Source organism: Dermacentor silvarum, chromosome 3 (assembly GCF_013339745.2).
Source record: "Dermacentor silvarum isolate Dsil-2018 chromosome 3, BIME_Dsil_1.4, whole genome shotgun sequence".
NCBI classification, from domain to species: domain Eukaryota; kingdom Metazoa; phylum Arthropoda; class Arachnida; order Ixodida; family Ixodidae; genus Dermacentor; species Dermacentor silvarum.
The window spans coordinates 92,488,624-92,506,265 of NC_051156.1; the positions used below are offsets into that span (position 1 = coordinate 92,488,624).

At 49.0% G+C, this 17,642-nt stretch overlaps 1 long non-coding RNA gene across 2 annotated transcripts in view; it reads right to left on the minus strand.

Annotated features, from left to right (window-relative positions):
- The window catches only part of LOC125944513 (uncharacterized), a 28,521-nt gene extending 14,912 nt beyond the window's left edge, over window positions 1-13,609 (minus strand). For both annotated transcript variants that reach the window (XR_007466251.1, XR_007466250.1), the window contains exon 1: window positions 13,533-13,609. This is a non-coding gene — a long non-coding RNA (uncharacterized LOC125944513). The remainder of the gene's footprint in view (window positions 1-13,532) is intronic.
- Window positions 13,610-17,642: the final 4,033 nt, after the last annotated feature.

Sequence of the window (17,642 nt, forward strand, 5' to 3'; positions counted from 1 at the left end):
GCGACGCCGCGGCGATGGAGACCGCCGAGTACGTGGAGCAGGCGATGGCGTTAAGCTGCGATCGGAGGCTAGTGACGGGTTTCCGGAAGCTACCTTGACAAATTCCACGATTGGTTGGCGAGCGTGGAGGCCATGACGCGGAAAAGGGTTGGTAATTTGACTGGTACGTCGCTCGTGAAGGTTCTCGGAAAGGTCGGCGGCGGTCGCAAAACCTGGTGATGTGGCCAGGGACCCCGCAACTATAGCACACACGAGGAGGCCGAAATTGACGGTGCTGCTCAAAGCCTTCATTTCCACCACTGAGCATGGGTATCGGTCATGATTGTCGTATTCTCTGTACCCTGAATAAGTGGTACGGTACCGCTGCGCCGGATAAGAAGTGCGGTGCTGCTGCTCGTTGTTGAAGTGTGGCCGGTTGGTGGGTGCAGATGGAAGCACAGCTCTATAATCGTCCACGTTCGCCGCATTAATAGAGGGTGGCCGCGACGTAGCTGGTAGTCCGGGTTCGTTGCCTCGTGAGTCGCCGCTACCATAACGGCCGATTTCGTGGCACCGGAGGAGCTCTTCCCGAACTATCTGTCGTATTGTAGACGACAGATCGGATGGTGTGCTCGCGTCAACGCAGGCCATGTCGGCACATTAGCCAAACGGCCACATTTCGGTGCCACGCGACGCATCTTCAGTGCTTCAAACGTGCGACAATGTTCGATGACGTCGGCCACAGATGTCAGGTTTTCTTTAGCAATCAAGAACAGATATACAACTTCAGCTATGCCCTTGAGAAGATGACCCACCTTATCTTCATCAGACATGCTTGAATCCACGAGTCTACATAGCTTGAGGACCTCTTCTATGTACATAGTACACGTCTCGCCAGAGAGTTGGGCCCTTTGGGACAGAGTCTAATCAGCTCGCTTCTTCCTCGCTGCGGAGTCCCCAAAGCACCTTTTCAGTTCTTGGACAAATGTATCCCAGGTCGTAAGCGTGTTCTCGTGGTTGTCGTACCACATGAGAGCAGTGTTCGTGAGCGAGAACACAACATTTGACAGCTGAGAGGCGGAGTCCCAGCCGTTATGTTTGCTCACCCGTCGGTACTGCTTCAACCACTCGTCCACATCCTCACCGCCAGTCCCGGCAAAGCTGGGTGGCTCCTTGTACAGTTGCGAAGAGCCCGTCGGTCTCGGAGCTTCAGTTTCTCGGGACATGCCTGCTGTTGAGGATGGTGGAAGTCCCGCCAGTCGACGGCTGCGACGAGGTTCAGGGGGTAGTGATTCCGTCGTTGGATGCTTAGATACCCAGCACCTCCACCACTCTGTTACGGGGTGTGTAGAAGGCGTTTATTGCAGAGAGCCGTAGGGCAAGTGGGTGCCGATACTACACGTCGTCCTCCTCTTCCTCGCTGCTCTCCTAATGTTCTTGCTGCTGATGTTGCCGCTCCACTACCTTTGACGCACTGTAACAATATATATATATATATATATATATATATATATATATATATATATATAATATATATATATATATATACACATTTTGGTCCTGTAGTCAATATAATTTCACGCCGCTCTCGAAATAAAAGTTGTCGCAGTTCACCTGAAAGGCGAAGCATCAATTGCGATAGCAAACTTGTAGAGAGCTATACGAGTATGATATTAGTTTTATCAGCTTGTATAAACTTGGACATGCAGCAGCATCGGCAACACGCAGAACTGTTGTCGACGCCATCGGCGTTTTGCCTGCGTTCGCTCAAAATGCGTGCGGCGTTGGTGGACTGTTGCCGGAGCCTCTGATATAAATAGGCACTTGGTGCAGCAGCTAAACGTCGCCTCCCTTCCCTCCCCCTCCCCCACGGCCTCTTCGCGCGTCGGAAGAAGGCGCGTTTGCTCTACATATATGGTGATTGTAAAGGAGGAAAAGAGACGCCTACTTCTGCAGCCCTTAAGCGAGCATGGCGCGGAACGCGCGTTTGTTCTCCGCCGTGCGTTCACTCCCCGTGAAAGACGCACCCCTCGCGCCCTTTCACTCGCACATACAGCGCTCGGCGCGCGGCGACGATTTCATCTCCAAATGACGTCATACGGAACCTCACGGCGACGGCGACAGCGACGCCGACGGCAGAAATCTGCTTTTGAGTGTCCATATAATTGCTATCGCAATAAAGATTATAATTAGGATGCCGAACCAAACCCGCAAAAGTAATGTACCCGGACGGGAATTATGGCTGGAGCTGAACCAAAACCGATATTCTTACAATGTTCCTTAGCGCGATCAAGGCTAAGGAACATTGCAAAAATATCCGAAAAAATAGTTAATTGAACACTGCGAGATACTCACAGAATTGCGAGCGACTCACACAAACACAGAAGACGCGCTTCCTAAACATTGTTTTCGTCATGCCCTCACGAGTAGGGAACCTTTATCAACATTCTTTTTACCTCAATAACAATGGTTTGAGTCCCGCCCGAAAAAAGTTCAAGCCTATAGTGCAACAGCTGGTACTAAAACATATCAGCGATAATTCCAAACAGCTACTTCTTTAGTCGGCGCACCCAACTTGTAGTCTCTAATGACTCTCGAGTTGTGTTGTGTACTAGAATGGAGATAGTCGACCGTCATGTGCTGGTAACTGCGGCCACATAGGCAGAGGTGGTTGGGCTTCTCATCTCAGCTATGTCGTTGTGTTCCGTGACCGAAATGTTGTTTCAAAGGCACCACGGAATGACCATTTCTTCGAACCTTCCAATTTTGGCGTTAGTTCAGACGACAAAAACACCAGCCATCGTGAAAAACCGAGAGGTTCGCTGCTGTAACTAGATAAACCGTAAAACATGCACGCCAGCGTACACAGAGAGCAATAGGGACGTTGTCCCAAAGGAGGGACAGTAGGCAAACCAACGAATTCAGCTGCGCGGCTTCGCGCAACCATAAACCTGCGATAGCTAATGAACGTGTTACCCTCTCAGTGCGTGATAAACGGATTTCTAATTGACACGCGAGCTCTGCTTTTTTTGCGTGTGATGTTTCAACGCACGTTCGGCGCCTCGTAGCAGGCTACAACGCTCGTCAAGGTGTACAAATTATTCCCGGAATACAATGTTCGCACTTTTTGTTTATAGTTTTCTTTTTACCGTTAACCAGCGCAAGACTTCGTGACTCATGTAGATGCGTAACGACGATTGACACAAAGTTTCAAACAAACCGCCATTTATCATCGTTAAGAAGCATGAATGGCCTCCCCTGCTTTTAATATATGAGCAGCAAGCTGAGATAATTGTGAAATCCTACCTTCTTTCCTTAGTTGCCACTGGCTACAAGTATGAAGTTATAATTTAACGAATACAACATCGATTCGAGTCTCCAGAATACAGTATCGATCCGATGCCCACAAATGAATGCCAGAGTTGGCTCATCACCAACCCAGCAGCCTATACGTGAAGCGAAATAAAAATTTACTGGCTGTGCTGCTATCAAACGTAACATAGCGTGGAAGCTACACCATCCCAAGCAGCCAACAGAGAGTCTCACCAATACCTCGCCATTTATTGTATCCCTGAAAATTTCCCCGTATCTGCTCAATCTATTCGGTATAAGCACGCCATCACGAAAAACGTTACCTGCTCTGCATGGTCAAGTACACTGGCAAGAATGGATCCCGAAGTCTCAGACCTGCGCTGAGACGGTGTCGAGAAGTAAGCAAAGGGAGAAAACTCGCGTCGTCTACGCTCGTAGAGGCCCCGTCAAGTGGAAGTGTTGAATGCGACAAGAACGCTCCTTTGACGGAGGGCGTGTGAATTGCGGTGTCGCCTCTGGTATTCTTGATAAAAGGCCCGTGGACAACTTCCGCAGAAGCGGGATGACAGAAAGAAGAAGCACAGATGCAGCTAGGAATCACTAAAAGTGTGGGATCAGGAGAGAGAGCCACGATGGTAAAGAGTGCCGAATACTTGTTTAAAGTATAACAACTCTTCTAACGCGATTAGGCACAACCAATTAGGTGGTGGCTTAAATTTAATTATGACCTCGTTCGCTAGTGTAATGTCAGGGTGGGCCAGCAGCTTGCTGCCTCGTCCTTTATTTGTTTACTGTAATGCATTTAAGGGCTGTATGGAACCCATTTTATTTAGTCTAGACTGTAATCATTAAGCTGAGGAATCAGTAAAACTCTCTACGATGTTTCACTAATCTGGACCGTAGCCATGTTGTGATCGAACAGTGAGACTCAGTTGTGCTATGTAGTGGACAGTTGTCCTACGCTCCAACTCAGAGAAAGTAGAAGCACAAGGCGCTGTGTACTTGTTTATCTTCTTGTGTTGGTCTGCAAGCTCCACACTTCGCAAATATATTGGCTTCAATATATCTCCAAGTTTTTGATCTCTAACCTCTTTCCCCATTTATCAACACCGAATAAGCCCTCGAAAACACTTTGTCGTCTTCAAAGAAAGAAAAAAAAAAGCTTTGCTCCCTCCCTCTTACACGCACACGTGTCAGTTTTAGTAAGTCCCTTTAGTGTAAGTCCGGAACCATCGCAGCGCCGGAAACGCAAATGGCCGTCTCTCAGTCTTGGCTTCATGGCAACACCGTTCCACACCTTTCCATCTCATCGAATCCCGGCCGCGGCGGCCGCATTTCGATGGAGGCGAAAAGGCAAAAACGCCCGTGTGCTTGCGTTGTAGTGCACGTTAAAGAACCCCAGGTGGTCAAAATTAATCCGAAGCCCTCCACCACGGCGTGCCTCATAATCAGAATTGGTTTTGGCACGCAAAACCCCGGAAGAGAGAGAGAGAGAGAACCTTTCCATCTGCCTCCCTGCTTCTGCTCTGCTTCTCACTTTCTACCCCACACTGCGTATACCATTCGCGGCACCACCTTCCCGGGGGCGTTGGAGGGTGTTTGCAAGAGTAGAAGGGTTGGGCTCTTTTGGGAGCCCGAAGCATTTGGTCTATGTGAGCAGTGTAAACTTTCGCCTTCTCCTCTGTGATAAAATGCTAAATGAGCAAATCATTAGGCGTCAGCGGCGCTGTGAGAAGTGAGCGAGACGACGTCCAGTGCCCACTTTGTTTGGATGAATTACCGGGCCTGTCCCACCCTCGATTGACCTTTCCTTGTTTCTCTGTACCTCGCATGCTGCGTAAACTAAGCGTTGCGCTGCTGCTGTCATGCGAACGGCAGTGCTGGCATTCAAGCGCGACTGTCAGCAAATGTCGATGTCATAGCTGTGCACTAGTTGTGCTTAGCATATATGGTTGTGACAGTTTGCATCATGATGGGCACTCCTGTTGGATCTGCGAAGCAACCGGAATTTCAAAATCCTGTGTCCAGTGCTATCTTCGACAGCAGTGAGGTGAGCTGGACGTTTAGCGATAGTCTCGCGTGTCGTAATTAGGTTAAGCATCGGGCTACTTGAGCCTTGTTTTTAGGCACTGTGCAGGCGTCATGCTATTTCACTTACAATTCAAACTTATTGATGATGCAGCACAGTGGCAGAAAAATATAACGGCGTAAAAACCTGCTATTTCTATGCCTTCTTTTCGTTTTTGAACAGCGAAGCTGTTGTACTGTAGATAGCCCGGTGGTGTACGCCCGAAATGTGGGCTAATCCTGGAGGTCGTGCAGAAAGGGTTCAAGCTTCATGGCACATACCCCGGTGAACTAGCGAAGCTATTTAAGCTCGAGGACGGTCCGTCCAGTGTGCGCCGGAAAACCTCACCATGCGTCGCCCAGCAACTCTTCGCCCCAGCTCCACCGACCGCGCCAAAGAGAGAGAGAAAAACTTTATTTTCACGTTGGGTGTGTGGTGAAAAGGCCCGCAGCCCAGAGCCTCGCTTGCGGCGTTCTTCAGTGCTGCACTGATAAACGTCACACGGTACCATTGGTCGTCGGTGCTGGTGGCTTCTGTCAGGCACCCGGCATGGGGTGTAAGGGAAATATTTGTAGCTGCAGGCAGGGGAGGTGGGCGTGGTCCACAGGACCAGAGGATATGGGATGTGTTCGGGTGTTTGCCACAGTGCCGGCACGGTGGGGGATCCTCAGGTAACAGCCGCGGAGGAGGTGCATTCGAGCTGGCATAGGTAGTGTTTCACTCTGGGCCTGACGGATGAGTACACCCTGTTCACGGGTGAGCTCTTTGCTAAGCTTAGGGAACTTGCGTCTTGCCTCTTGATAAGGCTGCAGACGCAGAAGAGCCTACCTTGTCGTCTGGGCTGGTTGCGGAATGTTGGGTGCCGGCCAGGTTGAGAGTCTCGCAGGTGAGCTGATTATCTCTTTAATTTCCCGGCATCCCGTCATGACCAGGTATTCAGATGATTCCTTAAGGCCCCTGTAGGTGCTCTTGCATAAGTGTGGGAATGTGCACCGGGACATCGTTGTGCAACAATTTTCTGCAAGCCGCCATTGAGTCGGTAAATATGATTCGTGGGTAGGCTGAGTCGCTAGGGGGCATATGTTTGATTGCGATTGCGATCGCCGTCATCTCCGCTTAGGTCGGATCTGTCGCTGGGAGTACCACCGTCTGTATAGTTTGGAGGTTACTATTCACGCCTGCTATAGCGAAGCCCCGTTCCGAAACGCTACCATCAGCTTAAAAGTAGATGCCGTCAGTGTGTCTTGCCGTATACCTCTTGAAGTAGGCAACTCGCTGGCATCGCATCTCCTTGTCTCGTTCGGGATTCATGTGGTGTGGCAGAGTATGGTAAGGAATTCACGTTGTTTCGGTGGTATTGGGCGCGTGTCCACAGCAGGCGAAGCTCGTGGATGATCACCGATGCTCCGGAGGATGTGCCTGCATTGAATAGTGCGCTGCTAACGGGGAAGTTCTTTTTGAGGGCGATGAGTAGTAACTAGTTCCGCCACCGTGTTATGGAAACCCATGTCAAGGAGGAGCTTAGTGCTGGTACTAAACGGTATGTCGATGGCCAGCTTTGTCGCCTTTCGTTGAGAGCATCAAGCCGATTGATATTGCTGGCTGATTGGTATAGGGCAGGTGGTACCGCAGGCGTGACATAATTAGTGCGTTTCGTAGTTGCAGCATACGAGCCTCCTTCATTCCATTGGTTCGGTTGGAGACCTTAGCTTCATGTGCAGCACCTGTTCTCCTTGCCAGAGCAGGTCCTGCGCCATCGCAGCCGGACCTCCATCTTTCTGGACATGGAGACCGAGCATTTTAATAATTTCCGTTAGGATATCGACACACGGTCGTTTACAATTTGTACGGTGGGCGGCTGTCATCTTTTGTGGTGAACTAGTAGCAATTGAGATTTTTCTGGCGCGCATCTAAGGCCAATGGTCTGAGCAGCCTCATATACCCTGTTCGTTGACTGTTGGAGAGTTTCTTGGATGCGTCCTGGCGAGCCCCTCTTGATCCAGATGGTGACGTCCTCTGCGTAGATCGCATATTTGATGTTGGGTTGTCTTTCAGTGCTCTATGGATTACGCACATGGCAAGATTAAAAAGTGTGGGCGAGATCACTGAACCCTGCGGGATACCTCTCTGCGGATGGGGATACTGTTGTGAGGTGGTGCCGCCTACACGAAGAGTGTAGGTGCGACTCCGTAGGAAGTCCCTGATCTAATTATAAAGCTTGGTCTCACACCCGTAGCTTCGAGCTCTTGCAACAAAGCATCGTGGTTAACATAATCAAAAGCTTTCTTGAGGTCGATAGCAAGAATGGCTTTTAGTTGAGCGCTGCTTGTTTGCTTCGTGATTTTTCGTGGAGCTGCAGCAGAACGTCTTGAGTAGATAAGTGATGCCTGTATGCAATGAAATTATGGGGTGGGTGTTTGCTTCTCTCAAGGTGACTAATATAAAAGCACGATACGCTCTATTAGCTTACCGACCCATGATGTTAGCGATATTGGACGCAGATTCGCTATGGCTTGGGGCTTGCCAGGCTTCGGAATGAAAATGATGCTGGCTCTCCTCCATTCTTCTGTCAAGCTGCCCGTCTCCCATATATTGTTCATTTGCTGAATTAAGTACGAATGATCGGCTTCTGTAAGGTTGCGAAGCTGTGTTGCCGTAATTTGATCTGGTCCTGGCGTTTTATTGGGCTTTGATTTTGATAAGGCACGCTCTAATTTTGTCATTCTGATCGGGCCAATGAAGCCCTCATTTTCTGGCTCTGCGCTTTTGTAGTCTGCATATGGTGGTTGAGCTGGATCCGTAATGTGTGTCGCTCTAAGCTCGTTAAATAGTTCGTCGGTCTGCTCAAAGGTTCCAAGCAACTTGCGCAGCTTATGGGACGTTTCCGTCTTTGTCTGGGTTGTGACAGTGAGGGATCGGATGACGTTCCGCGTGGAGCTCATATTCAATGTGCCGTTTGGCTTGTTGCACGTATCGTGCCACTGCTCACGAGTGAAATGTTCAGTGTAGTCGCCGATCTCCTCATTGATCTTCGCGTAGTTTCCGATTGAGCATATTGTGACACTCTTACGTGCGTCCAAAAATCACTAGATCTTCTAGGTACCTCTTCAAACCACGCAGTATGTTTTCCATGAAGCGCTCAAAAGTTGCAGGTATATTACACAACCCCCGAACGGCATCAGATTAAATTCAAAAAGTCCGTCTGGTGTTACAAATGCCGTTTTTTACTTGTCTGTCTTGTGCATAGGAATCTGCCAGTACCCCGACCTCAAGTCGACAGACGAAAAGTGAGATGCTGATGAAAGGCATTCGATAGCATCATCGGTATGTAGAAGAGGATACACGTCCTTTTTAGGGATTGTGTTGAGACGCCGGTAGTCTGCACAAAATCGCTATGTCCCATCTTTCTTTTTAACCGGAATCACTGGCGCTGCCCACGGACTGCATGATTCTTGGATTACATTCTTATTTAGCATTTCGCGGACTTGGTCGTTGATCACCTTGTGTTCCGATGGTGAAACTCTTTACGGCTTCTGCCACAAAGGTTGGGCAGATCCCGCATCTATGCAATGGTGTATACAAGAAGGAGGAAACGATGGTGGCCCCTCTTGATGCGAAAAGTCAAACAGTGTGGCATGTTTTAGCAGAATATTCGCCACTTCATGACGCTGTTTAGTGCTGAGCGACTTGTTCACCATATAGCTAGAATGAAGGAGTCCACAGCAGGGCATGCAGTAACGAAATGGCGTTCATCCGCAGAATCAGGGGCCTCTGTAAGAATGGCGAGTGACAGAACTTGATCTTCATGGTAGGCGGCAAGTTTCAGGCCCTGTGGTAGTATTGCAGGTTCACTGGAACAGTTTACAGTCCATAAGCTAGTGCACCCGTGAACAACTGACAGCGTGCAATGCGGTATCAGCACATTCCTCTTGATGCAGTTCAGCCGAACGGTTCGACGGTAGCGTCAAACATTCTGTCGGTGGTAGGGAAACAGGAGACTGAAACACAGGTTGCAGATAACGGAGGCACAACTGTATCCCTGGATACACAAAGCACACTTTCGTGATACAGCGGGCTCTCCATAAACGCAGCTGAAAACTTGTACCTACACTAATTCTGCTGTCCCGCAGTCGACAGTGGCACCACAGTTTCAAAAATCAAGGCCCAGGATTACGTCATGCGTAGAATGAGGTAGAACAGCGAACTCTGCGTTAAATATCTGACCACCCAAAATAACGTCCATATTGCACACCCGACGGAATGCAACAAGTCGCCACTAACTTTTCCATCTTTAATGAGGGCATGCCTTGCCTCCCAGAGATGAAAAAGATGTTTGTCCGTGCTCGGCTGTTGATTTCTCTATTATCTCCTTCATGTGGGTCTAGATTCGTTGCCTTGCTCTTGTCTATTTTGGAGGATGCGTACTGAGAGGCTGTGCTCCGTGCTGTGGACAACATCTGCCGCTATGTCTTTGCGAATCAGAATGACCAGCGTCGAATTATGGCTATACGCCGTATAACCTGTAACGTGAAGTGTTTGGTTAGTTGGTTAGTTTAGTGAGCGGCAATGTACTGCGTGAAAAGGTCGTGTTTTCGAGCAGCCCTCTACAGTAGAGCACTGCACGGGCCCGGGCCGACCAGAAAGCCCTTCGGACGGCCCGGCCCGGCCCGCGGGCCTGGCCGGGCCGTCCGAAGTGTTTGTCGGCGGGCTCGGGCCGGGCCCGGACTTAAAGCCGCGGGCCCGGGCCGGGCTCGGGCTTGAGGTCGCGGGCCCGGGCCGGACTCGGGTTTGAAGCCACGGGCCCGGGCCAGCTTCGGGCCCGCTCATTGAAGGGCCTAAGTAGGCCTTCGAGCACACGCGACCATTATGCATTGCATGGTTCCATGCATTCTGTACCAAGCTGATGTGACACGTGAAAGATGACTGTCATTGTCATCATCAGCCTATATTTGTGTCCACTGCAGGACGAAGGCCTCTCCCTGCGATCTCCAATTAACCCTGTCTTGCGCTAGCTGATTCCAATTTGCGCCTGTGAATTTCCTAACTTGATCACCCCACCTAGTTTTCTGCCGTCCTGGACTGCGCTTCCCTTCTCGTGGTATCCATTCTGTAGCTCTAATGGTCCATCGGTTATCCATCCTACACATTACATGGCCTGCCGAGCTCCATTTTTTCTGCTTAATGTCAGCTAGAATATCGGTTATCCCCGTTTGTTCTCTGATCCACACCGCTCTCTTGACTGTATATCTTATCAGATGACTGTATATCTTATCGAAGTAAATAGTAAAACAGATGAAGTTCTCATTTCTAACAGCGGAGCTGCTTCAGCCGGGCGTAATGTGTCTGCTGAATCCAAAAATGTGGGCCGATCCTGGCAGCACTGCAGAAAGGGTCCACGCGCAAGGGCACATACACCTGTGAACTAGCGAAGCTGATCCTGGATAAGTCTAGCTAAGAATGGTGGGGGCTAATTAGTCAGTCATCGATAGGCAATTGATAGCCAATAATAGCTAGTCGATAATCGATCAATAATCAATAAATTCCCGAAAATGCTGGGGATGACTTAGTAGTGCTTAGCCTAGCCCAAATACGTGGCAAATATCTTGTTATAGACAATCGATATCCAATCAATAGCTAATCGATAATCAATCAATAATAAATAAATTCCGGGAAATGGTGGGGATGACTTGGTAGTGCTTAGCCTAGCCCAAAAGCCAAGACTAGCTTGGTGCCCATCAGCTCCGCTGTCCCTTTAGCATTACGCCGTCAGTGCAAGCTATGGTAATTTTTTTCTTTTCCGCAAAAACGAAAATTGCTTCCTCGTAAAGAAAATAAATCATACAAAGAAACACTCCTCAAACCATTCTCATGTTGCTGCTTTTGCGATTGCACTATTACCAGTGTCGATAAAATTGCATTATTTTAGCGCTAAGGCCAGTTACTTTTGTGCTTCAATGCATAAAACAGCGTTTTCCTCAAAAAGCTAACTGGAACGCCCATGGGCTTCGTCGGACAATTTGAAAATTATTATCTCGAAACTGGTTCAGTCCTGAGAATTCGTTCCAAGTGGATTCGCCTTGCGAACTCAGCGGCTATAATTCGTAGATTGAAATATGTGCCGTAAAATAATTAATTAAAATTTTAATTGACGTAATTGTGTTAATTCTTCAATTAGGCGTTTTGATTTCTCCTGGAAGTAATGGCTGCCGCATCGAGTAGTTTAGATCAAGGAGTATGATTGTGCTATCTGCCACAGGTAATATTTAAAAACTTGGTTCAGCTAAAATGAAAGACCCTGCATATTTGCATGCTAAATGACATCATGGAAGCATATCGTACAAATAAAGGTAAGTGCATGTGCACCACTTTAAAAATAGCAGCACAGGCAATGGGCCGGATTACTGATGTTCCCGTGGAGAAACAGATTTTGACCTTTTATTGCTTATATACAGCAACTGATTAAACCTCGAGAAGGTGAGGCTAACAGATACGGTACAATCTGTAAGTAAAAAAAAGAATTTTTTCTGACACGCCGGGCCTGGTCATGCACACGCGGGCCCTATAGCTAAACTTAGTAATGGATGCCCGGGTCCGGGCCGGGCCTGGGCTCAGTAACACGGGCCCGGGTCGGGCCCGGGCCGGCCCCGGGCTGGTCTCGGTCATGTACGCCCGGGCCCGGGCCGGGCTTTGTATTACGGGCCCGGGCTGGGTTTGGGCCTCGTAAAGCGGGCCCGGGCCGGGCTCGGGCCTAAAAATCAGGCCCGTGCAGTGCTCTACTCTACACTTCCACTGCCACACACCAGATTAGTCGCCATTGTTCTATTGATGCTTTTGCAGAGTTGTCACGAGCTGAAGTACAAGAAGAAAGGGAAGAAGGAAGAGGAAGAAGGCTGACGTGGCGTGGAAGGACCGAGTTGGGAAATGGCAGGAAATGGCAGAACACCGCTAGAAGGGAAGAATGAAGAAGTCCGCTAGAAGACTGTACAAAGAATACGGTAAACCAATGACGTCGAGATTGATGAATTGATCAGGAGGAGGACACCAATGGCCCTGCACCAGCCGGGCTTGATCCTCCACTCCTCGCGGCTGTGCATCGTGGTCGCCATCAACGCTTGGTCCGAGGACAACGGCCCCGTCCTAGGCTACGGTGACAACCTTGTCCTCACCGAAGACAACGCTCGACAAGCCAGGCCTATGCTACGGAGACAACCCTGAGCAGAGATGCCAGTATTCCGCCTGGCAACGCGAAGGAACTACACAAACTCAGAGAGAGAGAGAGAATAAACTTTTATCAAAAGAGCACGCGAGCGTAGGTAGCTCCTCCGCTCTGCAGTGGGTGGTCCCCTCAGTCCAGGAGTCTAGCGGCCTTAGCTGCCCTTCATATGTAAGCGCCACATTGCATGCGACTTATTAGGACGTTTTAAGAACTGGTGAAATGATTTAACAACTCGAGAAAGATGTTAGGGGAAAGGGGAGAGGTCACACTCAGCGTTACGATTCTTGCGATTGTATAAATGTGACGTGGACTTATCGGGGTAGTACATTATTATTGTGTTTTGTGTGTCTTTGTCCAGGTTCATGTGTCGTGCGCCGGTAACCATGGCATGAGTGCCCGCTGTAGGGTAAGGAGTGGGTCGCGTTACGCTGGTAAATCGACGTGCTTTGGGACACAGCGTAGGGAGTGCAGCGCCGCATTCGAACCGGCCGCTTCAGTGATTCCTTGGCTGTCGGAACAACCGTCTTCGGCATACGGAACTCGTTAACCAATTCACAGCATAAGCCACAGCAGCTGCTGCTATTTTTCGTAATTGAATGTGACTTGCAGTGATTTTCAGCCTCTTAAGTGCCCGTTTTTGTACTCAGTGGTGAAGAACTGTATATCGCCTAAACCTTTTTTTTTTCTTTAGTGATTCACGTCCCTTTGGGGATCGTTAACCGTGAAGTAATATTTAAATTTTTGTTAATTCGTAACTTTATACAATAAACGTACATGCAGTTTATTTCAGTTTCAATGATAGGGCAGAATGTATAATTCAATATGTTGTTTATAACTGATGTAAGCAAGAAATGACGCTGCAGTTAATCTGCTGTGGCCTTGCGGATCAGAACATTCAGGTTTATATTGCTAGTAGAAGCCCATTGTTATGAGTCTGTGGGGTTACGTACAATTTACAATGCATTGGACGAAACTACGTGCAAGAAGCAGGGACAGGCCAGCCTGGTGCAGGAAATGACCGCCTCCACGCACCTCGCATCTCTCCCCCCCCCCCCACTCGAATTCCTCCGTATCATACTGCAATAATTTCCAAACGACCAGGTGAAGTCGGCCGAGAGGGCTAGAGGAGCATATGATAGTATTGCTTGAGTCAGGCTACGGGAACAACTTGTGCGGCGCGCGAACGCCGACTGCCTTATTCACTCTGGCGTCCGCGTAGTTGACACCCCTCAAGCGAGTGATTATTCGGAATGATGCAAAGTAAGTGGCAAGAATTATGTGTTGTACACATCTACACAGCATCCATAGCCTAATATTATCAGTGAGAGAAATGCTGATATGGATATGTCACACATTATCCCGAGCCTTTCTTTTACCTTGTGAGAACAGCGCTCTAAGACAAGCAAGACCACGTGCTTTTTGGGCGCGATACAAAATACGAATGATCGAAGAGCCTTCTTCACACAAGCAATGCCATAATGAGCTCATGAAAACACTCAGGAGTAACATGGATGCTATCTTTAATGAAAGGGAGGTGGCTGCTGGGCTGACGACCCTGCCATGCCTACAGCAAAAAACGCTTATACCGAACAAGATCATGCTCGGCGTTCTTGTACGCCCGTACATACGTGCGGAAACATAAAACAGCATCCCATCGGCGACGTACATCGAGAGCATGTTGCTAAAAATGTAATTCCTACGCTCGATCAGGCGATTGGTTTGCGGTTGGAAAGCCATAAGTTCGCAAGCGTTTGCGGTTGGAATGTGGTAAGCAGAAATGAAAAGTCATAGGGGTCCTGTAACGACGTCGGCGCTGAATTGCCAGTTTCTGACGTGGCACAGGACGTACCGTGACTTTGCATCGCGTAATGCAGCCGCAGTGATTAGACATCTTCCCCAGTGGCAGATGCAGGTGCCGCCGCTTCGGTGTAACGAGTTAAATTATCTGCGCACACGATATTCCAGCGATAGACAGCTGTGGTCTTCGAGAACGGACCGAGCAAGTCAGTACCGACTATATCAAAAGGCGATGGCAGTGCCCTAACTGGTTGCAAGTAGCCCGCAGGAGCCGTCATTGTTTGTCGTGGCGTCGACAAAAAGCGCAGATATCGGCTTACTGTTTTGCTATTTTCCATAGTTTCAATCAGGAGTAGGGGAGTTGGTGGAGTCATTGCTGCGTTGGTGAAAATCTGAGGTGACCGGACGTGATATCACGCCGCTGTGAACAAAGGACCGGAGGACTCTGGTTTTTGGGGGAGAGGGGGGATCACTTGGAGCAATTGAGCACCGTCATGAGCGTAATTACTCTTGTTATAACAAATCGTGTAGAACAATGAAAGGCCTGTTCTTACAGATAAAATTGCAGTTTCCGTACGGCTTTCAAGGTAGGGCCATGACGGTGTTTAGTCTTAAAGGTACTGAGATTAGAGAACACCGGCAAGGTGGAGATCAGATAGTCATCGAGGTCTTGACCTTGAACACTAGCTTGCGGTGAAGAGAATATCGATAGGCAGTCAGCGCCCCTATAACACCGCCCAGCCTTGTAGGCGACGGAGACGCAGCTCTTAAAGCGTAAGGCCAAGCGCGCCAGCCGGCCAGGTGGATCATGGGGCCGGATAAACGAGCATCGCGAATGATGATTAGTTACCATCACAAACTCGAGGCTATTGTTGGAAATCCATAGGAATCTTGGGAATCGCAGAGCTACCACCAATGTTGTGTATTGTGTCTTCGAACCCTACGGCTGAGCCTAATCTTCGAGACGGAGTTTAAGGACACAATGATACAGTCTCCGAAACGAGACGGAGTCTCGGACTTTGAGAACAAGGGAAGAAATCTTTGTACGGGTATTTACATATTATGTACATATTATGTAACAGGTAGTTGGCAAATAGCTGTCAGAACCCGCCAGACAAACAGGCTTGTCTGATGGTGTCTGTTTTGTCTAACAAGGGGACAGTTCGGCCTTAAATGCCTTTGGCGACGCAGGTTCGGTGGTCTATGTTCGAGCGTAGCAAGGCGGGCTCTTTTCCTTCCGGAAGTGAGAAGCTTCAAGAGACTTCACAGTCTTTTGTGGTGTTGCCATTGGCGCTGGGCGCTGTCTGGGCTTCCTCACCGCGTTTTGTATGGATGAAAGGCATTTCTGCAGGCTAAAGTTAGCCTCTCTCAGGAATGCAGGGACGCTCTCGCGGCTGCGATTACGCATCAGAATTGGTGTGGCACCACATAAGGCAGGCCAGAATTTCTGCATGGCAAGACAACTACTAGACATTCCTGTTCGGTGACAGTATAATGGCTCTTCGCGCTTGTAAGCGTCAGATTTGGATAAGCGATGACGTGCTGATGACTGGCTATATCTAAATAAACAGTGCATCACTAAATAATACTTTGTATATCTCAAAATATATGGCATAAACACAATGATTTGACTGCACAAGTAGCGAGAACTACGCGCCTGCGATCGTCTCGTCTTTTTCGTCCGTGTCTAATTGTAGCGCTGACCGATCATGGGAACAAATTGAGCATTGCCCTGAAACGTAAACGGATTGAATGCTGAGCGAAATTGCATTCTATTAAGAACAAATGCAACGCGCAGCAGAGGTAACAAAAAGCTGTAAGAAATTTGTTTAAGCTTAAAGGCACGCTATAGAAATAAAGAAAGAAAAATTCGTTGGCCCTTCCACTCCATGAAGATGGATGATAAGCCGAGCTTATCACGATCAACAAATGGAGAGTACATATGCCTCTTCAGAGGGCTGAACGCAGGCAGTTTTCCGTTGATAAAAGATTCCTTACACGTAACGCAAACTCTAAGTTCACCAAGGTCTTTGCCACTAGTAGCGTATTGTTCATTCAACATTTCCAAGGCATTGTGTCGCTGTTCATTGGAGCGGATCACACTGAAGAGGGACAAGTTGTTGTCGAAGCACAAACGCCTGCGTTCCACGTCTCGAGTTTCCTCGGCTTGCTATTATTCAAAATGAAATTGCTTCAAAATAAAATCTGTCCGTCGCGTAGGGTAATGAATGGCTCAAACTCCCGTATACTCGGTCTTCCCATTGCGACGACAGAAGAGAAGTTCAATTCTACGTTGGAATACCGAGCGGCAACGGAGCCAGCTCTTGAAGACGACGCCGACGACGAACGCAGGAGCAATTGCACGAGCGTGTTCTCGCGGTTGCGCCAAGGGGCGCCAAGGTGCCAGCTGTGGAAGAAGACGACGATGCTCGATCCATTGCTGATGATGTTTGAACGAACAGACGCTGACGTTCAGGCTAGACATAACTTCATAGCTTCACTTGTAAAAGACATGCGAAGCACTTCACTAACGACGCACTATTGAATACAACACAAGAAAAAATGGCCGCGTATCTGCGTGCTTCACTGCAAATGTCGTCGAAAGACGATAGTCTTCTGCCGGCCTTACTACATGAGTGCTGGTCTGATCCTGGTCTGGCCTGTTGCCTCCGGGTGCGCCTCGACTTACGATCTTGCGCTAGCCGCTCGGCTCGTTGCTCGGACGTTTCCTGGGCACGCTTGAGACGACGAGCGTCGCTACGCCGGCGCTTCTCCGCTTCAATTTGGTCGTCGGTCTTTTCCCTGCGTTGTCTGGGCATGTCTTGTAGAGTGGGTTGTATTTCATCAAGCGGCCATTTATGTTTTGCCCTGCCTCAGACAGCGCTTCCTTTATGTTGAATCGGCCGCATCTGGCTGGCATTGGTAAAATTGAGGAGGCGGAATCGGCCGCATCTGGCTGGCATTGATAAAATTGAGGAGGCGCTGCGTGAGACATGGACGCCATCTGGCAATACATCGGGAAACATGAGCTTGTGCAGAGGGTTTCCTTCCTCCATGGCAGAGGGCGCTCGTCGGCGCGCAGTCGGGGAAACACGAGCTTGTGCAGAGGGTTCCCTCCCTTCGTGGCAGACGTCGTTCGTCGGCGCGCATAGCATGGCATTTTCAGCGCAGCTTAAGAAACTAGGGTCTTTAGATTTACGTATCTATGTATTTTCTATTAAAGGAACACACCTCCTAATACTTACCTAGTGATATTGCGCCTCAGATATG